The sequence below is a fragment of the Ochotona curzoniae genome, unplaced genomic scaffold (genome assembly GCF_017591425.1).
Source record: "Ochotona curzoniae isolate NIBS_2020 unplaced genomic scaffold, NIBS_Ocur_1.0 contig_2688, whole genome shotgun sequence".
NCBI lineage: Eukaryota > Metazoa > Chordata > Mammalia > Lagomorpha > Ochotonidae > Ochotona > Ochotona curzoniae.
In genome coordinates, this window is record NW_024465553.1 from 28,829,899 (window position 1) to 28,857,500 (window position 27,602).

Consider the following 27,602-nt stretch of genomic DNA (forward strand, 5'->3'; position numbering starts at 1 on the left):
TGCGCTGCCACAATACTGGCCCCCAGCCGGCAGGAACAATTCATGATGCAGATATCGTTAAACTTGGCTCCCTTCTCTTGGTATTCCCCACCTGCCACGGGGAAACAGAAGCAAGCAGTGCCAATAGCAACCCTGGCTTCCGGTCAGAAAGTGCCCTCTAGTGGCTGCCAGTGAGCTCGCTGTTTAGGCAATTGCCAGAAGTTCACGGTTCTGTTTAGGAAAAGGCTTTCCAGGTGACCGAAAAATTGCAATCGCAGTTATAATCATGTTTTGGTGGGAAGCTGGGGCTTGGATCCCTGCATTCACAGGAGAAGCTGTCCACGTGTGTGCTTTTGTGCATTTTTCTATGAAAGTCTTAGAGTCTCAGGGCAGTCTATACCAAGAACGAAGGCTGTTTTGTTTTTGCCAGTGGGGATACTAATGAACATCTGAGCATCTCCGTCTTCTGCTTCTCCACGTGTTCAAGAGGGTCTGCGACCCAACTGAGACCCACTCATGTGGGCTGCAAATGATCTTACACTACCATTGTAAAAAGATTTATTTAAAAGGCAGAGTTCTTGGGATGGGGGTACAGGAGGAGAGAGACAGAGATCTTCCATGTCTTGGTTCACTCTCCATGTAGGCCCAACAGCCAGGGTTGTTGCGTCAGGCTAAAGCCAGGAGCCGGGAGCCTCATCCGGGTCTCCCGTGTGGGTGCGTGGTTCAAGCACCTTGGCCATCTTTTGCTGCTTCCCCAGGCGTATCAGCAGGAAAGCAGACTGGAAGCGGAGCACTCGGGTATGCTGCCCGTACCATATGCGATTGCCACAACACTGGCCCAAGTCGGTATTTTCAAAGATTGTTCCTATTTCTCTCCATGTAATTTTACTCTTGAGTATCACTGCTTAATCCCACAAAACAGAATTCTCACTTGCTCCTTGTGCAACTGAGAAAACCATCTACCTTTCTGACAGGTTCTGTAACTTGCCCCTGGAGCGCCCAGAGGCCACCAAGGCTGACAAAGCCACACAGCAGGGACTGACACAACGAATGGAGGGTGGGGCTGCTCTGCCTTCACCAGAAAGGATCTTTGATCTCTGCATAAAAAGCGAAACTATAAATCTGCATCCTGGGACATAATTCTACTAGCTGGATAAAAGCCCTGAATTTATACATTACTTTCAGGGCTTAAAAATTGAGGCTCAGCAAGGTTAATTTTACCTTAAATTTTAAAGCAGAAATAGCTCATTAAGGCTCCTGTATTTTGGCAACTGAGGATTGTTAACTCAAATTAAAGCAAATAAATCTAGGGGCCTGGCGTGATGGCCTAGCGGCTAAAGTCCTCGCCTTGACTGCGCCAGGATCCCATATGGGCACTGGTTCTAATCCCAGCAGCTCCACTTCCCATCCAGCTCCCTGCCTGTGGCCTGGGAAAGCAGTCGAGGACGGCCCAAAGTCTTGGGACCCTGCACCCGTGTGGGAGACCTGGAGGAGGTTCCTGGCTCCTGGCTCCAGATCGGCATAGCACCAGCTGTTGCGCTCACTTGGGGAGTGAACCATTGGACGGAAGATCTTCCTCTTTGTCTCTCCTCCTCTCTGCATATCTGACTTTATAATAAAAATAAATAAATCTTTAACTGCACTGTCATTATCCCTTTCAGGCTGCACAACTTAAAAATACTTTTTAGGACATTAGTGCTGTGGCTAGCACGCTACTCTTCCACCTGAGGTGGCGGCATCTCAGATGGGGACCAATTCTAGTCCCACCTGCTATAATTCTGATCCAGCTCCATGTTCACGGCCTGAGAAAGCAGCAGAGGCTGGCCCAAGCAAGGCCTTGGGACCCTGCACCCATGTGGGAGACCAGGAAGAAACTACAGGCTCCCGGCTTCAGACTGGCCCAGCTCTGGTCAATATGGTCATTTACAGAATGAACCAGCAGATAAAAGCTATCTCTTTGTCCCTCTCTCTGGCTGTTTTGAAAAACCTTCCTTCTTACGAGAAAAACTTGCTGAAATAAGCAACTACTCTTAAAGTTATGCCTTGAGGTCAATATTGAAGACTACCAAATAATTTTTTCTATCCCTTTTATTTTAAAGATATTTTTAATAGTCTGTAAGGGTTTTTTTTTTTTTTTGGTAAGATTTGTTTATTTTTATTGGAAAGGCAGATGTACAGAGAGGAAGATGTTCTGTCTGCTGGATCACTCCCCAGTCTCCATAATGGCTGGAACTAAGAGGACCAGAAGCCAGGAGCTTCTTCTGGGTCCCCCGCACAGGTGCAGGGTGCCAAGGCTTTGGGCGATTCTTGACTGCTTTCCTAGGCCACAGGCAGAGAGCTGGAAAGGAAGTGGAGCAGCAGGGACACGAACCGGCGCCCATACGGGATCCTGGAGCATTTGCAAAGTGAGGATTTAAGGAGATACAGAAAGATCTTCTATTTTGCTAGTGAGAAGTGGAGCAGCTGGGACATGAACTGGCACCCATATGGGATCCCGGCACGTGCAAGGCAAGGGTTTAGCCACTGAGCCATTGCACCAGGCCTGGCTGCTCCGTTTCTCATCCAACCCTCTGCTAGTGTGTCTGGGAAGGCAGGAGAGTGTGTAAGCCCTTGTATTTACATGAGCGATCTGAAAGAAGCTTCTGGCTTCTGATTTCAGACTGGCACCGTATGGGCGTCAGTTATGTTCTGGCTGCTCCACTTGCAACCCGGCTCCCTGCTTATGGCTTGGGAAAGCAGCAGAGAGTGGCTTGAGTCCCTGCACCCTCGTGGGAGACTCAGAAGAAGCTTCCGGCTCCTGGCTCTGGATTGGGTCAGCTTCAGCCATTGTAGCCATTGGAGGAGCCAAGTGGCAGACGGAAGATCTCTTTCTCTCTCCTCCACTCTGTGTGTCTCCCCCTCTCTGTGTCTTTCAAATAAATAAATATTTGAAAAATAAACCACAGAAAAGGAAATAAAAAGCAACTTGAGGGTTTTTTTTTTAATTTATTTTTATTTGAAAGAGACAAAGAAAAACACAAAGCACAGAGCATGGGGCGAGATTTGGATTGCTGGTTAAGATGCCTGAATACCTGATTTGATATCTGATTTTTCCAGTGTCCTGCTGCCTTGGAACCTGGGAGGTAACAGGATGGCTAAGTGACCCCTGACCCCAAGAGCGGGACGTGATTGTATATTCCTGGGTTAGAGCTGCACCCCTGGCCCAGGACACTGTGAGCACCGGAAAAATACACCAGCACACGCGAACTCTCTCTCTTCCAAACAACAACAAAAAAAATAACCAACAATTATGGGAAGGTACTTAGATTACATGCAGATTAAACTATAAGCTTCTGCCTAGCCCAGACCCTGCCAACTGCTAGGATCTGAGGGACGCGGGAGATGGGTGTCTGTCGTCTAAATAGCAATTTTTTAAAAGCATGGAAAAATGATGAAAGATCTTCTAAGTTCAGCGTGACCTCTGTTTCGGTGAGCAAGACGTCTGAAACTATCATTTATGTTGCTCTGGGCACAGGCGAGGTCTGGAAATGCCCTTATAAGGTAACTAGTGCACGCTGCTTTCCTCAGGCAGACACCACAGTTTCCCATGTGGAAAAACGGTTTTCTGGCAACAATATCCCTGCATACATTAATAGCCGGGGCTTCCGTTCTTGGAGGTTAGACTCGCCGAGGCACTGCTCTGACGGCACGGTGGCTTAGCATCGGCAGCCAGCAGTCTTCCTGCGGTCGGTGCTGCGGCGTTGAAAACGGTCAGCAGGACGTTGCCACTCTCCAGAAATAGCCCTGCAGCAATAACACCCTCAGATAGGGCCACTTCCTTTCCTCTTTTTTTTTTTTTCAACTTATTTATTTTTATTTGAAAGGCAGTGCAATAGAGAGTTAGACATTTGTAGAGAAAAAAAAAAATCTTCCATTTACTGAGGCTTTCCAAACACGCACGACAGCCAGAGCTGAGGGGGGGCCCCCCGAAGCCGGGAGCCGGGCATCATTTGCTGACTCTGAGGATGCGACAGAAAAAGCTGGCTCAGAAGCAGAGAGGACTCATTCCGGCACTCTGCTAGGGGATGCGAGCTTTGCAGGTGGCTGCTTAAACTCCTGACCCAAATCCCCTAACTTCCTCACAGGGAGCACCCCTACCCTGTGCTCCTGGCCCACCAACAGAGCCCCCCCATGTCTTCAGAGCTATCTACCTTTGCTTTTCAGGATGAGTCTCTGCCTTATTCTTTGAGCTACACTGTCCAATTCGGTGGCTGTTGGCCACTTGTCCTGACTAGAAATGCGATGCGATATATGCTTCACAGCTAAAATACACATTCTATTATCCCAGCTAGCAAATATTAGTTATACGGTCTTATGTAGCTCAGATATTGTAACTTGACATACCGGGATAGGTAAAATGTATTATCCTAATTAATTTCATCTCTTTGTTTTTGCATTTTGAACACAGACACAAGCACGGCAGTCAGGCAAATCCTCTCCGAGCCCAGGCGCAAAGAATCCTGGAGTCTGCATTTCTAACCCGGCAGCAAGCCACAATCCTGGCTCCACGCGTTCCTAGCCAGGCAGCTTCCTTGACCTGCACCCACAATCTCCAACTATAAGGCGGGGAAACGAAAAAAGCCCCTCCTAGGCTGGAAGAGGCCGAGAACACCCACCACGTTGCTGTCAGCAGGGGACACTTCCCTGGCTGTGAGTCGGCTCAGCCGCTGACTCAGTTACCCTGGGCCGAGCCACGGGGCGTCTGCATTCCTTCTCCGAGTTACTCACTTGCACAGGATTCACCCCTCCAGGGCAGGGTGGGAGGGGGAACTTTCTAGACAAAACCTTTTCGCTTCCAAACAAATGCAGGACCGATTCCCACCATGTGTCTTTCCACCAACCTCCCTGTTGGTCCACGTCGCGTTAAGTTACTAAAATTCAATTTAAAATTCTGGCTGCCGCTCATTTGCCCCATGATTGCTATCAAGAGTTCGCAGCGAGTCCCTGCGTTGAAACGTGGCTTCGTCATCACTCCGGCTGTATTTCACATGTATGCATGCTGTCCCGCGATGCACGGATACACGCGCTTCCTACTAGGGTCTCCCTAGATTAGGTCTCAGAAACAAACTGCAGCTGTACGCACTGGCCTAGGCTGCCTTGGACCTAATGAACTGTTACACTGCTGGGGGAAAATTAGTCAAAGGCTGGTGGGCATCTGGGCCTGAGCAATGCCAACTCCATGTTAACTGTACCAGTGTGGCAGCAGAGTGGCCTATTCTATTTTTTTTGGGGGGGGTGGGGGGAGAGCCTGTGTGGTGCTGTGGAAGCCCAGCAGCCAGAGCCGCCCCACTGCCACTGCTGCTGCCACACGCATGCGGTGGGGCGTGGGGGTGATGCATTGCTAGGAGCTGGGGGGGGGGGGGCTGAAGGACTGGAGATGGGTCAGAATGTGGGGGGATGGGGAACGAGGATTTATTTGACATATAAAAATGGTTTCTAGGAGCTCTGATGGACCATAGCACCCACAGGTAATCAAGGAAGCTGCCACAGGGTTGACCAGAAGGGGGAATTTGGGGGCTCCCTTGGGTCAGGCCAAAGCTGCTGCCTGCACGCACAGGAGCCAGGGCTGGCAGTGGGCAGTGCCAGGCCAGTCACACACCTGATGGCACTTGTGAGAGCTGTGTTTGGGAGCAGGTCTGGAGGGATTCTTCTGGGAAGCTCAGAAAGGCCACAACACTCATTGGCAAGTGTCATGGCTGGGGGCAGACCAGGCTAGACCACAGCACCTGCTGGTGAGCGTGAGAGCTGGGTTGGGGTGGGCTTGACAGGGGGTCTTCAGGCATCCTCCCGACTAGGCCGTAGTACCTACTGATGCACGCCAAGAGTCATATCTAAGGAATGACCCAGGAGGGTCTTTGAAGGGTTGGTCAATGGCTGCACTCCATCAGTCAACCGCCAATCTCAGGGACCACCACATGAGTATCCGCTCTGGCCGCAGAGCACATGCTGTGGACCTGGGAAGCCCCCACAGAGGACTCTGTGTAAGGAGAGATGACACTGGGATGTACATGAAAGCACAGCTGGCCTCTCTGATTCAACAGAAGAACCTGAGTGCCCCAACCAAAGGTGGGAAGAAGAGCAAACTGAATAAGGCTACAGGCCAAGTTCTCCACCATGCAGCTACGGCCGTGGACATACCGAACCACAGAGAGCAGGAATGGGAGCGGGCCTCCCACAGCTGATGCTCAGGACCTTCTTCTTCCTACCGGGGTCCCTGGCATATAACCAGGGGACCATCGCTCTCCCCTGGCGCTGACGTGATATGGCAGCCAAGAGCAAAGCAGCATCTCCCGGCCTTTACCTGCCCCGGTCACAGGAAGGAGGGCAGTCTAGTTACTCAGCCACCCTGTCACCCCCTCATTCCAGCCCTTCGCACCGGGAGACCTGCAAGGGTCTGCAATCCTTTCACCTATGTAACATTTAAAAGTAACTTTTAATGAAGTTTTAAAAAGAGACAATGAAAGAGAAGAAAGAAAATGCAAATGAATGTTGACTTTTCATTACTGACTTGGCCGGGCAGGTCCACGGAATGGGAAGCGCCTTTGAAGGAGCTAAGAAAGCACAGCTGACAGGAGCCCGGGGCTTCCTTCTGGCTGCACTGATGACGGAGCAGTCAGTCCCCCGATCTCTCCCAGGTTGTCACCAGCAGTGCACCTGCACCATCTCCTGAAATTGTTCTATCAGCCAGAAGAGGCACGAGCTCAAAGCTAAAACACAGTAACGTCTTTCTTCGAAGAACAAACACATCAGTCAAGGCAGTCCTGAACATTTCTGAGCAAGAACTAATTCAGATCATATGAACGCACCATTAAAAAGAATTAAAACAACGTATCTTTAAAGTTGGCTCAGCATCTTATCTTTGTCTCTGAGAACTCTTGGCACGGCTGACATCAAGAAGCTATCAACGAGACATAAGACTCCCTCTCACCTCTTCGACAATGCCCGTGTCACCTCCCCGGCTTCACCTCCACCCTCGGCAAGATGTGCAGAGCTGACTCCATTTCCCGGTCCTCTCTGTATTCCTACAAGCTCGCACAGTGCTTGCGTGAAGACTCAATGTCAGCTGAAGGAGGAGACCGCTACTACAACCTTCCATCTGCTATTGCTTTCTCCATTAGATCCCACGCTCTACACTGCAACACTTCCCTAAGCCCCCTTAACTTTACATCGCAAGCAAGAGCGACGTTTCATGTGCCGCTTGCCTCGCTGTCATCATCGTGTCTCAGACATCCCACACTGCGGCACAACGTGTGGCTGCTGGGATTCTTTCATCTAGTTCACATTAGGCGGTAGGAAGACAGGGGAATAAGGAGATAAAGGGTGTGCCCGATGGATCTTACAGTCTCACAGCAGAGTGGCAAAGACAGGCGATTCAGAAGAAGTAAGGCAAGCGAAATCTAGCAAGTCCTTGCACATCCGAACAAGGGCCCCAGCTTCCGTTCTGGTGAGTCGGACGATGGCAAACAGAGAAGTGACACCGACCTACGTGTGACCGTCACTGGCTCTGCCTAGAATACCCCATTTTCCAAACCCTGACGCCTAACCCTGTCATTTCAGGCTCAGCGGTATCACCCTTAGGATTCTAGGCTAGTCCTCTGCTTGGCTGTCCCCAGCTGGACAGCATTCATGTCGAGATGCCTTCTGATGTATAAGTGCATTTCAGCACACAATCTAGTGAATATGTTCACCTGGGACATTTTATTCACCTTTCCTTCTGCCAGCTGGGCTTTGTCGTTTGCAAATGAAAATAGTACTCTTCTTATGAACTCAAAGTCCAAGTTAGAGGGACTTTAAAAAAAGAGATTTATTTATTTTACTTGAAATTCGGTGTTCTAAGAGAGAGCAAATGAGCAGAGAAACCGACAATCCATCTACTGGTTTACACCTCAAAACAGCCGCGATGGCCAGAGCTGGGCTGGTCCGAACCCAGGAGTCAGGAGTTTCCTCCATGTCTCCCACATGGGTGCGGGCTCCCAAGGGCTTGGGCTGTCCACTGTTGCTTTCCCACCAGAAGGGAGCATGGACCAGAAGTGGAGCAGCTGAGACTCAAAGCAATGCCCATATGGGATGCTGGTACTTCAAGCTGAGGATTAGTCTGCTCTGCTACCACACTGGCCCTCTACAGGGAATTTTTTAATTAATTTTTTCTTATACCTGAAAATTGTATGTGTATATATGCAATATATATATATATGTACATATATTTTCAAATTCATAATGTAACACGAGAGACTCCTTCCCACATCCCAATCCACATCACCAGTTTATTTTCCTTAAGATTAATTACAAAGTGACGTCAGCATTGTGGTGCAGCATGGTGAGGTTCCTTCTGCAATGCCAGTATCCCATATCAGTGCCATTTTGAATTCAGGCTGCTTCACTTTTTTTTTTCTTTTTAAGATTTATTTCTTTTTACTGCAGTCAGATATACAGAGAGGAGGAGAGACAGAGAGGAAGCTCTTCCACCGGATGATTCCCTCCCCAAGTGAGTGCAACGGCCGGTGCAGCGCCTGATCCAAAGCCAGGAGCCAGGAGCTCCTCCAGGTCTCCCACGCGGGTGCAGGGTCCCAAGGCTTTGGGCCGTCCTCGACTGCTTTCCCAGGCCACAAGCAGGGAGCTGGATGGGAAGTGGGGCTGCCGGGATTAGAACCGGTGCCCATATAGAATCATGGTGTGTGCAAGGCGAAGACTTTAGCATGAGGCCACGCCGCCGGGCCCAGGCTGCTTCGTTTCTGATCCAGCTTTTTGCTAAAGTGCCTTGAAAAGTTGTGAAAGATGGCCCAAGTCCTTGTGGTCCTGTACCTACACGGGAGACCGGAAGAAGCTCCTGGTTTCAGCCCGGCCCAGCCTCCCCCCCCCCCCGTGGTTTCAGTCATTTGGGAGGTGAACCCCCAGTCTTTCCTCCTCTATGTAACTTTGCCGTTTAAAGAAATACAAAATAAATCTTAAAAAAAAAAAAGATCACGCAGTATTTTTTTAAAAATGCATTTAAATATCTCAGATAATGTTAAGATACCATATGTGTCTCTCTTTAAAAACGAGGAGAGGGAATTTTGGACGTTTCCACCATATGTTAAATGTTGGAAGACATAAGCTGTCTTTGTCTGATTGACACCATGTACATGGAAGGGGTCATCAATTATTTCTTACAACGGGTTTTACAAATCTCCACCTGTTGCAATAAGCTTCCTTCCAGAACAGCCTGCTGGACTTTTCAAAACTGAGTTTTACAGATTAATGTACAAGAATCAATCCCTAACTAGTCATGCTTGGTTTTTTTTTTCCTACCATGGCAAGGACAAAAGGTTACTAAGCATAGTGCTAAAAAGCACATTTTTTTTTTCACCAAACACCTCACACAGCATTCGTGTTTAAAATTTGTAGTAAAAAGACAAAAAACAAACAAACAAACAAAAAAAAACTCCACCATATTCCACACACTCTGTCAGTCCCCTTGCACCAGGCAGCTGGGCTTTCCCCGGCCACTTGGCACCTAAACATTTCAGAAGCTCTTTCCCAGTGTAAGGCTATGGGCTAAACAGTAGCATTTCTTTGCAAATACAGGAGCTAGCTTTCTGTCCACATAGCAACACGTTAACGGGCATGATTAAAGGTTGCAGTTTACTCCAGAACCCTTCTGTTACCCTGTATGGAAGTTTGGACAAATAACTTGCAGACTGCTTTTCAAGTAACAGAAAGACAGACCATAAAAAAGCAATTAAATCTTAAACATGCTACGCTGCGTGACCCTGGTTCAGGGTACCAGGCGCCCCCTTCCCTGCAACTTCTGCTTCTCCGAGTCTGCACACACAGGCTTACCTCTAGCAAAGGCGGGTCGATACTCCAAGCACTTGACCTCAGGTGTCTGCACGCTGCCTTTCTCTGCACTCCAGAGCAAAGAACCTCCCTTCCACAGGTCTGTGCTTAGCTCATTTACCAGCTCTTAAGAAGCCAGCTCCACAGAACAGGAAACGGTCTATAAAAGCTCCTCTTTCCTACCCTGTACTGTACTTCCTCATCACAACTTGGTGTCTGTTGCCCTGAACTAAATGCGAGCCAATGAAATCAAGCTGAAGCTTTGTGTCTTCCTGCATCCAGCCCCATCACGTGGCATGGTGTGTTACGCGATAACCCCACAATGCTGCAGCAAGAAGACAGCAAGCACCCTTGCAGGTCAGAACTCACATCCTGCTGCGCTCTTTAAGATACTGGGTGACGTTAAGAAATCCATCCACAACTTCCTGAAAGCATTTGGGATATGTAGACAAAAATTCTGACTACACCTGCTGTCTGAACCGGAAGCCCTGCCTCCCCTGAACATTCTTCCACATCGGTGTCCAGGAGCTCGCCTTTATTCCACCTTCCCAGCAGGCCGAGCAGGCCAGCCTGGAGACAGGGATGCCAGGCCCAGGCTGGCTGAGTCTCAAGCACCCAGCTGAGCCACCTCCTGACTCCAAAGGGCCACACTTCCTCTGAAGAAGAAAGGGGCCTTGGCTTGAAGCTGCGGGGAGGAATTTCAGAGCAACGGAGGCCGCCTTCCTCCTCTGTGACTCACTGAGCATACAACAGCGCTCCTTAGCACAAACTGTTTATTCCAGAGCCATTCGCAGCATAACAGTGTTTCAGGATGCGAGTCGGCAAAGACACAGGGCAGAGCCTGACATAAGCAGGAGAGCAGAAGCACGAGGCACCCACAGGACCGTCCATCGCTCACGCCAGAGACCAGGATTTGGAAGCAGCGGCTGGGAGTGCTCACCAGGCACAAGCCAGGTCGGAGGAGTTCTGGAACTCCGAGCTCTGCCTCTTGGGGACACACCCTCGGGCTTCACTTTCACAGTGAAATCTACCACCCAGACATCAGAGCCGATTCGGGGTTTGTCACACAATACTCCAGACCATTTTTTCTGGCTCTGATTCATGTATCTTCTTTTGCGAGTAGAAAGCAGAAAAGGACCCAGAAGGGAAAAGCTTGTTTATGGACCAGAAGCAAGGGCAGTCCTGGAGCACAATGATAACCCCGGAGGGCAGCCATTCAGCAGGGAAAGGAGCAAGGGAACCTTCTAGACTCTACCCCCCCAGAGGACATTTCCGAGGAAGGCCCTTCCCTGCAGCTGCAACCCAAAGAGGGCTGCCATCATGAAGGAAAGAAACTGGGTTTGTGAAAGACAAAAGGGGGCGCTCGGGTAGGGTGCTCTGGAGAGAAGACCAAGTTGTAGACAGGGAGAAGCTCTCAGGCCATCAGAGCACAACCTCCGGCTGTTACCTCGAGGCATGCAAGTCACCGTCCCGCTTCCTGGACACTTCATCACCAGGATCTCCAGCAGAGTCAACAGCAAAATCTTAGGAGAATTAAATACCCATAGACACCCCGCCCCCCATCCAACCGTAACCATGCCATTCCTGCCATTCCACACCTCCCTCCCTCCCTCCCTCCTCCTGTGCCCGGGGCCCCTTGCTCCTTTCTGTTCTCTTTAGCCTGGACTCCCCCATCCCCTGGCTGACTTTCCTCCACTCCTACACCTGGCAAATGCTAAACAGCTGTGACCCTGCTGTTCAGACTGGCACTGCTGTTAGCTTGCTCCATGCGTGGGGCCTGTCCGTCTTCCTCTCGGCAAGCTGGGCACCACGCCCTTCAAGTGCCGTTCTTGACCATCTTCCCATAGTCAACCACGACCATTTCTTCTCTCAGCAGAAGGTACCACCGCACGGTGCTTTAAGACAAAGCAGATCCTTGCAAGGTTCATCTTTCAGTTCTGCCTTCTACCACCACCCGCCTTCCCTCGCCCATCCATGACTCTTTCCCTGGTCTTTCAGAACTAGTCAGCCACATTCCTTCTTTTCCACCAAGAATTGCAAACAACCCAAACGCTTCCTTCACGTGAGCCTATCATAAGTCATTCTCAGATAACATTGCTTTCTCTCTCTGACATTTTCCCCGAGTTGTCTAACTCCCTGTTTACTAGGACCTGTTCAAAGTCAAGCCCAGAAAACATATTTCCACCTTTACCATAGGTTTGATATTCTTCAATAATGCTCTCCAGAAAATCTCCCATTTTCCTTGGCTTCCATACCACCCTACTTAGCAGACCCACTGCGGTCTCCTCCGCAGGAGCTTCCCCTAGCCTGCCATTAGCACCAGTATGCTTCCTTCCAAATTCCAGCCTACACCCCTACTCCTCCCGTCATGTGTCACGCTGCCCTGATGACTCCACCGTCTCTCGTGGCTCAACTGCTTCCTCCAACGGCAGCAATGCTGGCTGCACCCTCCTGGACTTCATAGTTCTGCAGCAGAGAGGATCTGCCGGAAGCCTTCACGCACACGTGACAGAAATGTCAACTCCTGAGGTCAGAAACAGACCCCCTACTCCTTCCTACCGCGCCTCAGTGCGGCTCTCACTTCCGCTATCACCTCCCGGGTGTGGCAACATCACCTCCTCACGCAGCCAAGCTAGAGAGGTCTCCCGATCTTTGGAGCCCTAACCCGGTCCCCGGTCCCTGCTGGCTGCCACTCTTACCCCTGCTGCAGTTGAGCTTTAGTTATTACTCCCTTGGTCTCCTGCTCTAGTCTCCCGGCTCCTCGTCTGTAACCTGGCTGATCCCTGCAGCCAATGCCCACACACGCAGCCAGCTGGGGACCATCAGGAACCTGATACCTTCCCCTGATTAGACCCTGGGCTTACTCTCTGCACACCTCCCCGGCCCTCATCTCTGGCACTGTCCTATTACTCCCCTCACCCAGAGAATAACAATACAGATACTTCACGGGCCCTCATCGCCATCTGTTGCTTACCCCGACCCCTCTGCCTGGAAAATCTTTCCCCGTCTTCTCATTCACGTTATAATAGTCGTTATTTCAAATACTCATTTCTGTATTCTCATTTGAAAGGCAGATTTAAAGAGGAGGAGGAGGAGGAGAGAGAGATACTCCAGCTACTGGTTTACTCCCCAAATGGTCACGATGGCCAGAGAGGGGCTGATCCGAGGCCAGGAGTTGTCCTGTGTGTGCCACGTGGGTGCAGGAGCCCAAGGACTTAAGTATTCCTCTTCTGCTTTCCCGGACCATAAGCAGCTAGCTGGATCAGAACTGGAGCAGCCAGGACACAAAAACACGCTCATACAGGAGGCCAACACCTCAGGCGGAAGATCAGCCTGTTATGCCACCATGCCGGCCCTAACAAAGATCCTTTCTAGGGGCTTGTAAGTTCCTTGAGAGCCGGAAATAAACCCCTTGCACCTCTGCTTAGCTCCTAGGCACTTAACACATAGCAGCTACACGGAAGCCTGTAGGAGGGTCATGTTCTCACAGAGGAGGTTCAGAAAGCAGGTGCACGCCTTGAAAAGTCAGCCAACGTCACATCAAGCAAGGAGCACAGAATGCTAATTGTTCTCGACATGAGGTTTCTCACAGCTACGGAAGGTGGGAGGGGGAACACATCCGGGATGTGCTCTGTTAGCAGACACTGACAAGGTGCTACCCAGCAACACCGAGAGCTCACTACCCACCGGGCCACCTGCGGAGGAATTCTGGGCACAGCTGGGTTTTCTTCTTTCCAGCAGAGGGAGCCACAGCTCTGTGCCGCCTCCAGCGAGGGGCACAAGTGCCCTGGAAAAGGAACCAGCCTTTTTCTTTTCCTTTTTTTTCCCTCCCAAACGCCTTCGAGAGCAACTTATTGTGTTTGAAATGATGTATTAGATGATTTCCTAGCTACAGAGGTAAAGGGTGAACTATTTTTTCCAAGATGAAGCACATCCTCAGAAAAGATTTCTGTTTAATTCAGGTGACATAACTGCTTTCATCTATAGCTTCTTTCTTTTTTTTTTATAAAGATTTATTTTTATTTTTATTATTATTATTTTTTTAATTGGAAAGACGGATATACAGAGAGGAGAGACAGAGAGGAAGATCTTCCGTCCCATGATTCACTCCCCAAGTGAGCGCAACGGGCCGATACTATGCCAATCCGAAGCCAGGAGCCTCTTCCGGGTCTCCCACTCGGGTGCAGGGTCCCAAAGCTTTGGGCCGTCCTGGACTGCTTTCCCGGGCCACGGGCAGGGAGCTGGAAGAGAAGCGGGGCTGCCGGGATTAGAACCGGCGCCCATATGGGATCCCGGGCGTGCAAGGCGAGGACCTTTAACCACTTGCGCCACCGCGCCGGGCCCTATAGCTTTTTTCATAATGCTATCCAGTTCATGAATTAGGCTGAATGCATTGTAACATCTGACAGGCTTCAGCACCAGGGTGCTCAGTATACTACAAGGTACATCTTGACACCCCAAAGCGACAAAACGTGCAAGCAGAAACTCATGGCCTAGTGGCTAAGGGAACGCGCCGGGATCCCATATGGTCGCCGGTTCTAATCCTGGCAGCTCCACTTCCTCTCTGTCTCTCCTCCTCTCTGTATATCTGACTTTGTAATAAAAAGGAAAAAAAAAAGAGTCTACAGCCACAAAGTGCTCTTCTGCCGTGTACTGACTCCTTAGAGGAGTCGCCCCGGCATCAGAGCAGGCCACAGACACAAAGGCTGGGGTCATCACAGCTAAGAAGCTGTGCGGGACAAGAAGAGACGCCTTCCCCTCCTTGATTGATGCTACACACAATTGCATTTGTGTATCTCTCGGACAACGCCTGACCCAGCCAACCCGCTCCTGGGAATAAGCCGAAGCAAGTGGAATCTGCATTCAGAAAACTGACCTGCACCCCTACATTTTTCACAGCTTAATCCACAACAGCAAAGACATGGAAACAACCCAGATGTCTGTCAATGCAGGAATGGAGAAACGCACAGTGGCACATCCAGCCCAGCAAACGCTACAAGCCCTGAAAAAGAATGAAATTCCTCCGTTTGCAACAAAATGGTCCCAACCAGAGACTGTCACGCTCAGCGAAGCAAGTCAATGCCCAGAGGGTAATGCTGTATGTTCTCTCTGCCAAAAGGCAACCTTCATGCAACATACAAAACAGATATAGTGTTTTTTTTTCAAGATTTATTTATTTATTGCAAAGTCAGATAGACAGAGAGGAGGAGAGACAGAGAGGAAGATCTCCTGTCTGAGAAGTCACTCCCCAAGTGAGCACAACGGCCGATGCTATGCCGATCCAAAGCCAGGAGCCAGGAACTTCTTCCGGGTGCAGGGTCCCAAGGCTTTGGGCTGTCCTCCACTGCTTTCCCAGGCCTCAAGCAGGGAGCTGGATGGGAAATGGGGCTACCGGGATTAGAACCAGTGCCCATATGGGATCCTGGTGCATTCAAGGCGAGGACTTTAGCCACTAGGCCACGCCACCGGGCCCAAAACAGATATAGTTAAACATGTATTCTCACGGATGAATTGTATAATGGAGACTAGCATAACAGGAAGTGAAGATAAATTGCAGTATGCATCTCTACTCCCAAATAACACGAGTACTTCCAATGAAACTGTTCTACATACCTTGACAACAGGATGCTAGACCATCTCCCACTGTCTAGACCCACAGTGCCACTACACGGCACAACGCTGGACTTGTGAGTGTTGTTGGAGGACTATACTACTGTAATAATACGAGGGAAAACAGTGGGGGAATCTGGGAGGCAGGAATCCCTCTGCCGATGGGACCCTCTCATGAAAGATAATAAAATCAGAAACCAAGGAAGAACTCAATTGCAGACATTATCAAACTCAAGACTAAATTGTCAAGAAAACATAAAATGCAAGCTTCGGGCCCAGCACGGTAGCCTAGCAGCTAATGTCCTTGCTTGCACGTGCCGGAATACCAGGTGGGTGCTGGTTCCAACCCTGGCAGCCCTGCTTCCCATCCAGCTTTCTGCTTGTGGCCTGGGAAAGCAGTCGAGGACGGCCCAAAGCCTTGGGGCCCTGCACCCGTGTGGGAGACCCAGAAGAGGCTCCTGGCTCCTGGCTTTGGAGCAGCTCAGCTCCAGCCATTGCGCTCACTTGGGGAGTGAATTGGCAGATGGAGGATTTTCTCTCTGTCTCTCCTCCTCTTTGTATATCTGACTTCGCAGTCAAAATAAATAAACCTTAAAAAACGTGAGCCTCGGGGTCCAGCGTGGTGGCGCAGTGGTTAAGATCCTCACCTTGCATGCCCGGGATCCCATATGGGCACTGGTTCTAATCCCGGCAGCCCCATTTCCCATCCAGCTCCCTGCCTGTGGCCCGGGAAAGCAGTCAAGGACAGCCCAAAGCTTTGGGACCCTGCACCCGCGTGGGAGACCCGGAAGAGGCTCCTGGCTTTGGATCGGCATAGCATCAGTCGTTGCGCTCACTTGGGGAGTGAATCATCAGACGGAAGACCTTCCACTCTCTCTCTCCTCTCTGTATATCCGCCTTTCCAATAAAAAAATAAAATAAAATAAAAATAAAAATAAAATAAAACACGTGAGCCTCTTTCGTATCATAGTAATACATCCGAGCCCTGAGAAGCAGCTTTCTGATTGAGATGCCTCCAGCACTAAGAGTCTTTCAGAGCTGAGACAGGCTGGAACCCCCAGCGTGCCCAGGCCAGGGAGCAGGGGAGGGTGCAGCAGGCCATCGAGTCCACTGTCTGCTGCAGAAAGGCCCACAGACATAAAGCAGAGGGCAAGACAAGCGAAGCGAGCCTCTTGCAACGAGGCCTGTGGATCGTGAGTCCCAGAAGCAATGTACTGGGGAACATGGATTCATACCCACGGGTTCTACAGCTAAGCGTAGCCTGCTAAATCCCCCCCTAAGCACAATCTCCATTCTTTTCCGGAAAACTCTTTTCCACATAAGCCGCCACTAGTTACCCTACGGTTCTAGCATGGGCACCATCTTCGGCTGCGGGATTTCCCTCCCCCCCAACGTCCGATCACGCAGGTGTTTCTTCTCTGCACGGGATGCGCACCTGGCACCATCATCTCTCACGTGGATGATTCCATCGGCTTGGCCGCTGGGTGGCTACTCTTCCCTCACCGCTGCCACAGCCCCTCTTTCTCCCAACACTGTGTTCAGTGCACTAACCGCCTCCACACGCTCTGGTGCAGATGAGCGCTCCGGCAGTCTCAACTGTCACAGCCATCTCAGCCGTCACAGCCATCTCAGCCGCCACAGCCATCTCAGCCGTCACAGCCATCTCAGCCGCCACAGCCATCTCAGCCGTCACAGCCATCTCAGCCGTCACAGCCATCTCAACCGTCACAGCCATCTCAGCCGCCACAGCCATCTCAGCCGCCACAGCCATCTCAGCCGTCACAGCCATCTCAGCCGTCACAGCCATCTCAGCCGTCACAGCCATCTCAGCCGTCACAGCCATCTCAGCTGTCACAGCCATCTCAGCCGCCACAGCCATCTCAGCCGCCACAGCCATCTCAGCCGTCACAGCCATCTCAACCGTCACAGCCATCTCAGCCGTCACAGCCATCTCAGCCGCCACAGCCATCTACCCAAAACCGGTCATCACAGTCATGTCCCCAGCCTCTGGCCACATGGCTGATCTTGACTTGGGCAACTGTTCTGGCTCCACCAACTTGAGTGGAGACTAACACTGCAGACAGAGAAAGCAAACAGGCATTGCAAACCAAGTCCCACGAAGTCTGCCAAGATGCCACTAATTGCCCTAGTTCATTGTCCTCCCAGGTATCTGCACAGTCGGCCTCTGATTCAGTTCTGAGAGCCACCCCAGTATTCTTCCAGCAGACGCCCCCTTTGGCCTTCCGTGGTTCACTGCTGCTTGTTTACAATCAAGCAAATGGAATAACTAACCCGGCTGCTCCTTCCTGCCCAGTAAAGCCAGCTCCAGCCGGCTCCGCTGCACCGTCTCAGCGTCCTGCTCTCCCATGCACTTGGCCACGTGCCTCCTGCTCCTCCTCGCCCCGGAGCTAGGTCGGGATGACTCCACTCACGCACATTCCTGCACATCACTTCCTCTGGTAAGCTTGCCTGAAGCCCTTCAGGCTGAACACGTCCGCTCCCACAGCAATTTGCCTGATTCCTCAGCAGTCGGACCCCAAGCCATGGTTATTACATTCACAGCCACCGCCACATCCCTCACGTCCCACACAAGGCATGCAGCGAGCAGGTGCCGGGGAACAGTTCACAAGCAAGCAAGCAAGCAATGGTCTCAATTGTACCACCCACTAACTGTCAGCTAGATCTGGACAAAACTCTAATATGGGATAGTAACTATTTTTGCATAAATGTCAGCATTATGGGAAAGAGGAAACCACAAAGATTAAAAATGAAAACATAAGGCATGTTTGTTAAAGAATCCGAGTCATCTCAAAATAAGGGTTGATTCAACTCTTCAAAAAATTCGATTTTGGCCAGTGTTGTGGCATATTATGCTGCCACCGACAATGGCAACATCGCACACGACAGTGCCAGTCCGATTCTCTGCTGCTCCACTCTCGATCCAGCTCCCTGCTAACGTGCCTGGGCAGGCGGCTACAGAAAACCCGAGACTCCGATCCCTATCACCCAAAGGGGAGACTCAGAAGATGCTCCCGATTCCAGCCTCCAGCCCTGGTCACTGTGGCCTTTTGGGGAGGGAACCAGAAAATGAAAACATTTCTCTCCTTGTATTTCAAATAAATCTAAAAAAAAAAAAAATGAAAAAAAAAATCAGAGGGGGGAGCAGCACTGTGATATGGCAGGTAAACTGCCATTTGGGATGCTGGGATGCTGGGATGCTGGGATGCTGGCATCTCATCAGGTTCTGCTCCATGTCCCAGCTGCTCCACTTCCAGTTCAGCTCCGGCTAAACCCTGTGAAAAGCAGCAGAAGACAGCCTAAATTCCTGGACACCTGTCACCCGCCCACGAAGCCCGGATGCAGCTCCCAGCTGCTGCTTCAGCGACCTGGGGAGCAAAGCAGCAGAAGGAAGATCGCTTTCTGTCCCTCTCCAACTCTGCCTTCCAAATAACTAAAATCTTTTTACTTTTAAGATTTATTTACTTTATTGGAAAGGCAGATGTACAGAGAGCAAGAAAGGCAGAGAGGAAGATCTTCCATCCAGTGGTGAGGTTGTTCTTTTTTTTCCTGCCTGCTGTTAGCAGGACTTCTTTTTTTTTTTAAGATTTATTTTTATTGCAAAGTTAGATATAGAGAGAGAGGAGGAGAGAGGGAGAGGAAGATCTTCCGTCCGATGATTCACTCCCCAAGTGACCACAATGGCCGATGCTGTGCCAAGACGAAGCCAGGAGCCAGGAACTTCTTCCGGGTCTCCCACGCAGGTGCAGGGTCCCAAGGCTTTGGGCCGTCCTCAACTGCTTTCCCGGGCCACAGGCAGGGAGCTGGATGGGAAGTGGAGCTACTGGGATTAGAACCGGCGCCCATACGGGATCCCGGAGTGTTCAAAGTGAGGACCTAAACCATTACGCTATTGTGCCAGGCCCTCTTAAAAAAGAGAGAGAGGGAGAGAGGGAGAGATATCAGATCAAAGATGGAAAAATTCCTTCCTCTCTGTGGGTGAGATATTTTGATATCAAGAAGTTATATCAATAATGTGAACATCATTTTAAAATAAAATGTGTGTATTTAAAGAGAGTATACCAGAATTAGATAGTAAATACAAATTAGAAATACATGTAACAAGTTTTTATATTGTCAAATGTCAAGAATGAACTGTTCAAGATACTTTAACTGAAGAAGATAAAAAGGGGCTTCGGGCCCGGCGCGGTGGCGCAAGTGGTTAAAGGTCCTCGCCTTGCACGCCCGGGATCCCATATGGGCGCCGGTTCTAATCCCGGCAGCCCCGCTTCCCTTCCAGCTCCCTGCCTGTGGCCCGGGAAAGCAGTCGAGGACAGCCCAAAGCTTTGGGACCCTGCACCCGCGTGGGAGACCCGGAAGAGGCTCCTGGCTTCGGATCGGCATAGTATCGGCCCGTTGCGCTCACTTGGGGAGTGAATCATCGGATGGAAGATCTTCCTCTCTGTCTCTCCTCTCTGTATATCCGCCTTTCCAATGAAAAAATAATAAAAAAATAAATCTTTAAAAAAAAAAAAAAGGGGGCTTCACCAGAAATTACTGGTGACTGACTGGTAATTTCATTATATACCTAATTACATTTAGCAAAATATGAACACTTTCACGAGTACTCAAGAGACAACTGGCAAAAGCAGAATGGCTGGCAAAGGTTTTATTTCTCAGAAAAAAACATTCTTGTATCCCATAAATGCTAAGCAGTGGGGTTTTCTTAATTTTTATTTTTCTAAAGATTATGCATTTTTTTTAAAGCCAGCTATACAGCGAGGACAACAGAAAGAGAGGAAGATCTTCCATCCGATGATTCACTCCCCAAGTGAGCGCAACGGCCTGTGCTGTGCAGATCCGAAGCCAGGAGCCAGGAACTTCTTTCCGGGTCTCCCACGCGGGTGCAGGGTCCCAAGGCTTTGGGCCGTCCTCGACTGCTTTCCCAGGCCACAGGCAGGGAGCTGGATGGGAAGTGGAACAGCCGGGACAGGAACTGGAACCTACGTGGGATGCTGGCGTTTTCAGGAGGATTAGCCAGCTGAGCCACTGCAGTGGCCCCTGGTTTTTGTTTTATTTTATTTTTTTAGGAGGTTTGTTTAATTTCGAAAAGAAAGAGACAGAGAAAGAGGTCTTTCACCTATTGTTTTACTTCCTAAATGGCAACAATGGCTGGGGCTGGACCAGGAGAAAGCCCCAAGCTAGGACTTCCTCCAACCTCCAATATGGAATCCAGTACTACAGGGCCACCTTCCACTGCTTTTCAGGCCCATTAACAGCGAGCTGGATCAGAAAAGAAACACCCTGGATTTGAACTGATGCCTACACAGGATACTAGTACTGCAGGCAGCAGCTTAACTCACTAAGCCACAACACTGGGCCCCTCTAAATAGCATTTTTAAAATGTCTGCAGCACCTTTTTCTCTCTTAAAACATGGAGTACCTCAATACAGAGGATTTGGTGTAAATGGAGTTTACATCAGTAAAAAACACTGTTAGTAAAAATTAACGTTAGCACAAACGGTGTAAATTGAACACTTCCTTTCATTTCCAAGTTTTATCCAATGACAGCCTTGAACAGGGGCTAAAAGGAGGACTAAGGCACAGCCCCTGCCCGAGAACCTGCCCAGACTGGGCAGATACAAGCACACTGCAGCATCCTGTGACATGGTCGGGCAGAACCTGCTGCATAAAGCAGCAGCAGCAGGAAAGCCTACGGCGTGAGTCACAGCAGAGTCTACGCTGGCTGTGCTCCCCAAGGCAGCCACGTCTGCTAGCACCTGCCACACCTCTGTGTCGCTCTCAGGAAAGGAGGGACACTTCCACTGCCTTCCAAAGAAGCACACAGTTCAGTGGGGACACCAGGTCCCGCGCCCCGAAAGTTTGGAGGCGGCACACTATATTTGCAAGTTCCAAATCCACCTTCTTTTTTTTTTTTTTTAAAGATTTGTTTTATTTTGGGCCCGGCGTGGTGGCGCAAGTGGTTAAAGGTCCTCACCTTGCACGCCTGGGATCCCATATGGGCGCCGGTTCTAATCCCGCAGCCCCGCTTCCCATCCAGCTCCATGCCTGATGGCCTGGAAGCAGTCGAGGACAGCCCAAAGCTTTGGGAACCTGCACCCGCGTGGGAGACCCGGAAGAGGCTCCTGGCTTCGGATCGGCATAGTATCGGCCTGTTGCGCTCACTTGGGGAGTGAATCATCGGATGGAAGACCGATGGAACTGGATGGGAAGTGGGGCTGCCGGGATTAGAACCGGTGCCCATTTGGTATCCCGGCACATTCAAGGCGAGGACTTTAGCCGCTAGGCCACAGCGCCGGGGTCCCCCAAATCCACTTTCAAGGAACACGGGCATACGAGAGAAGATCAAGCAACAGTGAGGATCAGGAAGCAGTGCCACGCCGGGCTGGTGTCTGGGATGGGCACAGGCTCTGTTAGATGCCCCTCTCCTCCCACTGGCCCTCCTGTCCCTTGGGTCCTGATCACTCAACACTTCTTTTTAGGATGTTTACAATATGTTGCTATATATAAAGCTAACCCTGGGTCTGACTTTGCTCCTCCACAACTAGGCTAAGAACTGTATCCGTCATCTTTTTAACTACTATGGTATGGGATGTAAGACCATACAGTTGTACAACCATAGAAGCATTTAAAAACAACGGCTGACTTGGCCCCCTACTGGTACTGACAACTGCGGACACTTTCATTTCGCTCACCTCCAAGCAAGAAGCTCCTGCCTCCTGGAACTGGTGTGGGCTGGTCTGGCAAGGTCGCCTGCCAGGGAACGTCGCCAACAGGAAGGCCAAATCAGCCTAAGTCAAACTCGCACAAGTGGGTGACAGATTTGCAACTGGGAGATGGGTCTGATAAGGGAGCCTGGGGAACTCCTCCTACTCTCACTTTTTTTTATATCTAGTTATTTTTATTGGAAAGGCAGATATAAAGAAAGATCTTCCATCCACTGGTTCACTCCCCAGGTGGCTGCAATGGCCAGCGCTGAGCCGATCCAAAACCAGCAGCCAGCAGTTTCTTCCTAGGTTTTCCACACGGCTGCACGGTCCCAAGGCTTTGGCCATCCTTCACTGCTTTCCCAGGCCACAAACATGAAGCTGGATGGGAAGTGGGACAGCTGGAACAAGAACTGGCACCCATATGGGATCCCTGTGCTTGCGACACAAGGATTTAGCCACTGAGCCATTGTGCTGGGCCCCAGGAACTCCCATGTTAAGACACAGCCCCTGCTGGTGTGCGGAGGAAACGAGACTGGCAGCAGTCTAGGCCAGGCTGGGCTACAATACCCATTAGCATTCGTGTGGGTTAGACCTGTGAGTGAGCCAAGCTGGGCAGGCATGCAACACCCAGTGGCAGGTATGAGAGTCAGGATGAGATGCAGGCCAGCATGGGTTGGGATACAACATCCGCCAGTTCACATTAGGAGTGGAATTGGTAGCTGGCCAGGCTGGGCGGAGCTGGCTGTAGCACCTGCCAGCATGAGCTGGGACTGGGGGCAGGCTGGGTGGAGCTGGCTGTAGCACCTGCAAGCATGAGCTGGGACTGGGGGCAGGCTGGGCGGAGCTGGCTGTAGCACCTGCCAGCATGAGCTGGGACTGGGGGCAGGCTGGGCGCAGCTGGCTGAAGCACCTGCCAGCATGAGCTGGGACTGGGGGCAGGCTGGGCGGAGCTGGCTGTAGCACCTGCCAGCATGAGCTGGGACTGGGGGCAGGCTGGGCGGAGCTGGCTGTAGCACCTGCCAGTGATGCCAAGGTGAGGGGCCATGCCAGATTGGGCTCTCTGTTAGACCACAACAGTCCTGAACTGGCAGCAACTCACACAACCCAGGACTTGCAAAGCTCCTTAACAAAAGCATTGCTTCCCCTCCAAAGGTTCTTACCCCGATTGCACCCATTTAAAAATGAAAATAGGCCTGGTGGTGCCATAGACTAATGGCTGAAGTCTTTGTCTTTTATGCACAGGGATCCCATTTGAACACTGGTTTGTATCCCAGCAGCTCCACTTCCCATCCAGCTCTCTGCTTGTGGCCTGGGAAAGCAGTAGAGGACAGCCCAAAGTTTTGGGATCCTGCACCTGTGTGGGAGAAAAAGCTCCTGGCTCCTGGCTTTGGATTGACTCAGTTTCGGCCACTGCGGCCTCTTAGGGAGTGAACCAGCAGACGGAAGATCTTTCTCTCTGTTCTCTCCTTCTCTCCATACAACTGCCTTTCCAATTAAAAAAAAATACCAATAAAGAAATAAAAATAAGGGAGAGAGGCCCCGGCACTGTGGCACACGGGTTATCAATAACAGGAGCTCTAGTTGCAGTCCCAGCTGCTCTGCTTCTCATCCAGCTTCCTGCTGGGGAAGACACTGCGGTCCTTGCCATTCACACAAGAGAACAGCATGGGACTCCTGGCTCCTGGCTTTACCCTGAATAGATCTGATTGTTGCAGCCATTTGATGACCTGGCAGATGGAAACCCTCTCTCTCTTTTCTCTGCCTTTCAGATACGTAAAAATAGAGATTCAGACTTAATCCAAAGCAAAAAGTAGATTCTATTTGGTCTCCCTAATTCATAAAATGCATCTTCTGCTCTCAAACTGATTCCTACATTTAAGGTGTTAAAAGCAGAATGACAGATTGAGAAAGAGACAGAGACCTTCTGTCCACTGGTTCATTCTGAACACGTCCACAATAGCCGGGGCTGGACCAGGCCAGAGTCAGGAGCCAGACACTGCACCTGCGACTCCACACAGCTCACAGCAACTCAAGTCCTTAAGTCCGAACCTGCCGCTCTCCCGGGTGCATTGGCAGCGAGGGGGCTCGCAAGGCCAGAAGCTGGGACTTGGGGCAGGCACTCTGACATGGGTGGCAGTACCCCCCCCACGTGACAGCCAGCCAACAGTGCCATAGTGCCCACCCCTCGGGCACCTTCTGGAGACTACAAAGCATCGCAGAAGACACGAGAAAGGGGGTGTTTAACCTCAGGGATTGAAGTTCCTGGACGCTTCTGTCAGCTGTTGACTTCCTCAGCCCCTAGAACTCCATTCCAAGGTCACCTGAGCGAGGACGTCACACGCAGGCCGATCCAACGTACGCCCCTGCTATTCCCACACCCGTCTCTATTTTCCCTCTACATCATTCATCACCGTCAGTGGTACTGTACAGGTTTCACTGATCTATGATTCTCGCCTCCGCTCCAGCACAGATGGAAGTACTGCCAGAGCAGTGTCTCGTGCGCCATGCCAGCTGCTGTGTCCCCAGGAGCCTACAGAAGGTGGGTCCGGAGCAGGCAGCCAGCGACAGCAGGAGTTAAGATGTGAACAGCAGCGAGCTAATTCATCCCCGCAGTGGAGAAAGATCCCTTACTTTGCTGGACTGCTTGGAGGACTGGCTGAGACTAAAATAAAAGTCTCTACACTGGTGGATCCATCATTAAGTATCCAGCAGCTCTTAGCTTCCTTTCAGTTCTTAAGCCAGCAAAGTTCAGAACATTTCAAAGGGAGAGCTACGAAAACATGGCCAAAAGTTCACCATGTCCAGCAGGAATGAAATGGGAAACAGGAGACCGGGGCTGGGTGAACGCCACAAGTTTGCTACCAGTCTGAAACAAATTCAGGGCAGAAATTCAAAGTCAGCATTTAGAAAATTTTATAGAGAAGCTTATATAGGCTGAATCCAAAGATATAAAACAGAGATGCCACACTGACAGGACTTTTTTTCACTTCATGTTTCTAAGGAAGCCATTTTCACGGTCTTTTACATAAGAATCCGCTAACGACAGAATAGAAACTTTGAAAAGGTTGTCGTTTTTCAGCACAGACGCTCTGGCCAAGCACACCTTCAGGGTGCTGTAACCCCGCAAGTCACAGCGTGCCCATAAACCATTCGCAGAACAAGATCACCACTGCCACTCAGGAGGGTGCCGGGCAGACCGAGGTCTGGGTGAGAAGAGGATGGGGGCACATTCTAGGGCCAGAAGTCGCCTCTGGGAGATGGAGGTAGGTCAGTTCCAGACCCTAAGAACATTCCTCCGACTCTGTTTGGGTGTTTACTTACACACTTCGATGGCAAAAAGTTCCCAGACTGAAAGAAGGAAGAGTTCAGTGGAACGTGTTCATTTTCTTGAGTGTGATGGGACAGTCATGAATCTACGCTTATAATATAAAATTCAGTAAGAGCAGCTTCCTACATGTCAATTTTACCTTCACGGGAGGAAATTTAGAGAAGGCAAAGAAAATAGTGAAGACACCAACTGCACAGCTTAAAATCAGGGTTATGATACAAATCCTGTGATTTAGAAACTGCAGTTCCTTTCCAAATATTTTTTCTTGAGGCCTTCTGATAGGCCACCTGCCATATATCCCGTACCTAAACATAAGCTCAAAATGTACTCACTGCGTATGTGTACGTGTTGGTGTTTGTGTGTTTTTAACACTAAATTCCGATTTTACTACGTGGCATCCTTTTACCCTTCATAAAGTGTAAGAGTGGGGTTGATGCTGTGGTCTAGTGGGCAGAACTGCTGCCTGTGGAGCCATCACCCACATGGGCACCAGTTTGAGTTCTGGAGGGTTCACTTTCAATCTAACTCCCTGCTGACGTGCTTAGGAAGGCAGTGGGGGATGGACCAAGTGCTTAGACTCCTGCACCCACATGGGAGACCCCGAAAAACCTGGATTCAGACTGGCTTGGCTCTGGCTGTTGCTGCCCAACTACGGATCCCTATCATTCAATACGAGACAGAGCCTGGTTCAACAGATCCTGAACCAGCACTCCGATTTTGGACTGTGCAAAACAAATTTCGGTTTTTCATAAATAACCCATTCTGTGACATTTTGTTACAGCAGCGAGAACATAACTTACAAAATTAAGACAGAGTATATCATAAAATAGATCATTGAGAACAGAGTCCCAAAGGTCAGTTAAACGAGAGGATTAAGAAACGATTTTCCATCATTAATTTGTACTACAAACGACTATCTCTTAACAATTAGTTCACAACCGAAACACTGGCTGCTTCTTCTTTTTTAAAACTTGTTTCTTTTTATTGCAAAGTCAGATTGACAGAGTGAAGGAGAGACAGAGAGGAAGATCTTCCGTCTGCTGACTCACTCTCCAGATGGCCACAACGGCCAGAGCTGAGCCAACCTGAAAGCAGGAGCCAGGAGCTTCTTCCAGGTCTCCCATGCAGGTACAAGGTCCCAAGGCTTTGGGCCAACCTCGACTGCTTTCCTAGGCCACAAGCAGGGAGCTGGATGGGAAGCGGAGCTGCCAGGATACCAACCGGCATCCATATGGCATCCCGGTACATTCCAGGACTCCAGCCCAAACACTGATTTCAACATTCAGCTTTTAAGACAGAATTTTAACTTTACTTATGACGCAGCTCTAGTAAATTGACTGCTTCTTTCTCCGATTAAGTTAATGAAAAGTTGCTTAGTACACTCAACGATTACGAAATGACTAAGTATTGTGTCGAGCATACTGTATCGGAGATCTTTTTTCCCACCAGATCACAGGGTAGCCACTTTGGTAATCTTCCCAGAGTTGCGTCACTTGACTAAATTTTAACATCATACGTCCCACTGCACCACTGTTTTAACGAATGCAGACAGGGTGTCCAAGGGAGGGAAAAGGTTACTCCAAGGCTTCGCTGTCACCAGTAACCCTAGTGTCAAGACTGAGTCCAAAGACCAAACTATTCCAGAGGTCAACTCAGTTACGGAGCAATTCTCAGTTTCTACAGAATCTTGTGCAGCACACACATTGTGAAACTGCGTATTTCTTCAAGGGCCCGAGAAGGATAAAGCAATTGTAGTACAGATGCTCATTCTGCCCATTTTTCTTTCAGGTTTATTGATGTATTTGAAAGGCACAGTTACAGAGAAAGAGGTGGGGAGAGATAGAGAGAAATCTTCCACCTGCTGGTGCATTCCTCAAATGGCTACAACAGTCAGAGCTGGGCTGGTCCAACGCCAGCAGCCAGGAGCTGCTTCTGTGTGTCCCATGTGGGCACAGGAACTCAAGTACTTGGGCCATCTTCCACTGACTTCCCAGGTTTTAAACAAGGAGCTGGACCAGAAGTGAAGCAATCAAGACTCAAACTGCCATACAGGATGCTGGAACCAGTTGGACCCAATAAAACAAAGCACGTGTTGACAACAC

General features: G+C 50.2%; 1 protein-coding gene and 1 long non-coding RNA gene across 2 annotated transcripts in view; both read right to left on the reverse strand.

Annotated features, from left to right (window-relative positions):
* LIMS1 (LIM zinc finger domain containing 1) overlaps nucleotides 1-10,282 on the reverse strand; it is a 79,618-nt gene extending 69,336 nt beyond the window's left edge. Inside the window, exon 1 of the mRNA XM_040975514.1 lies at nucleotides 9,838-10,282. The gene's annotated coding sequence lies outside the window, so the exon portion shown is untranslated. The remainder of the gene's footprint in view (nucleotides 1-9,837) is intronic.
* LOC121153074 lies at nucleotides 71-27,602 on the reverse strand. Its single transcript, XR_005883337.1, has 3 exons — nucleotides 27,590-27,602; nucleotides 10,300-10,308; nucleotides 71-157 (listed from the first exon to the last, which is right to left on the reverse strand). It is a non-coding gene; the product is annotated as an uncharacterized LOC121153074 (long non-coding RNA).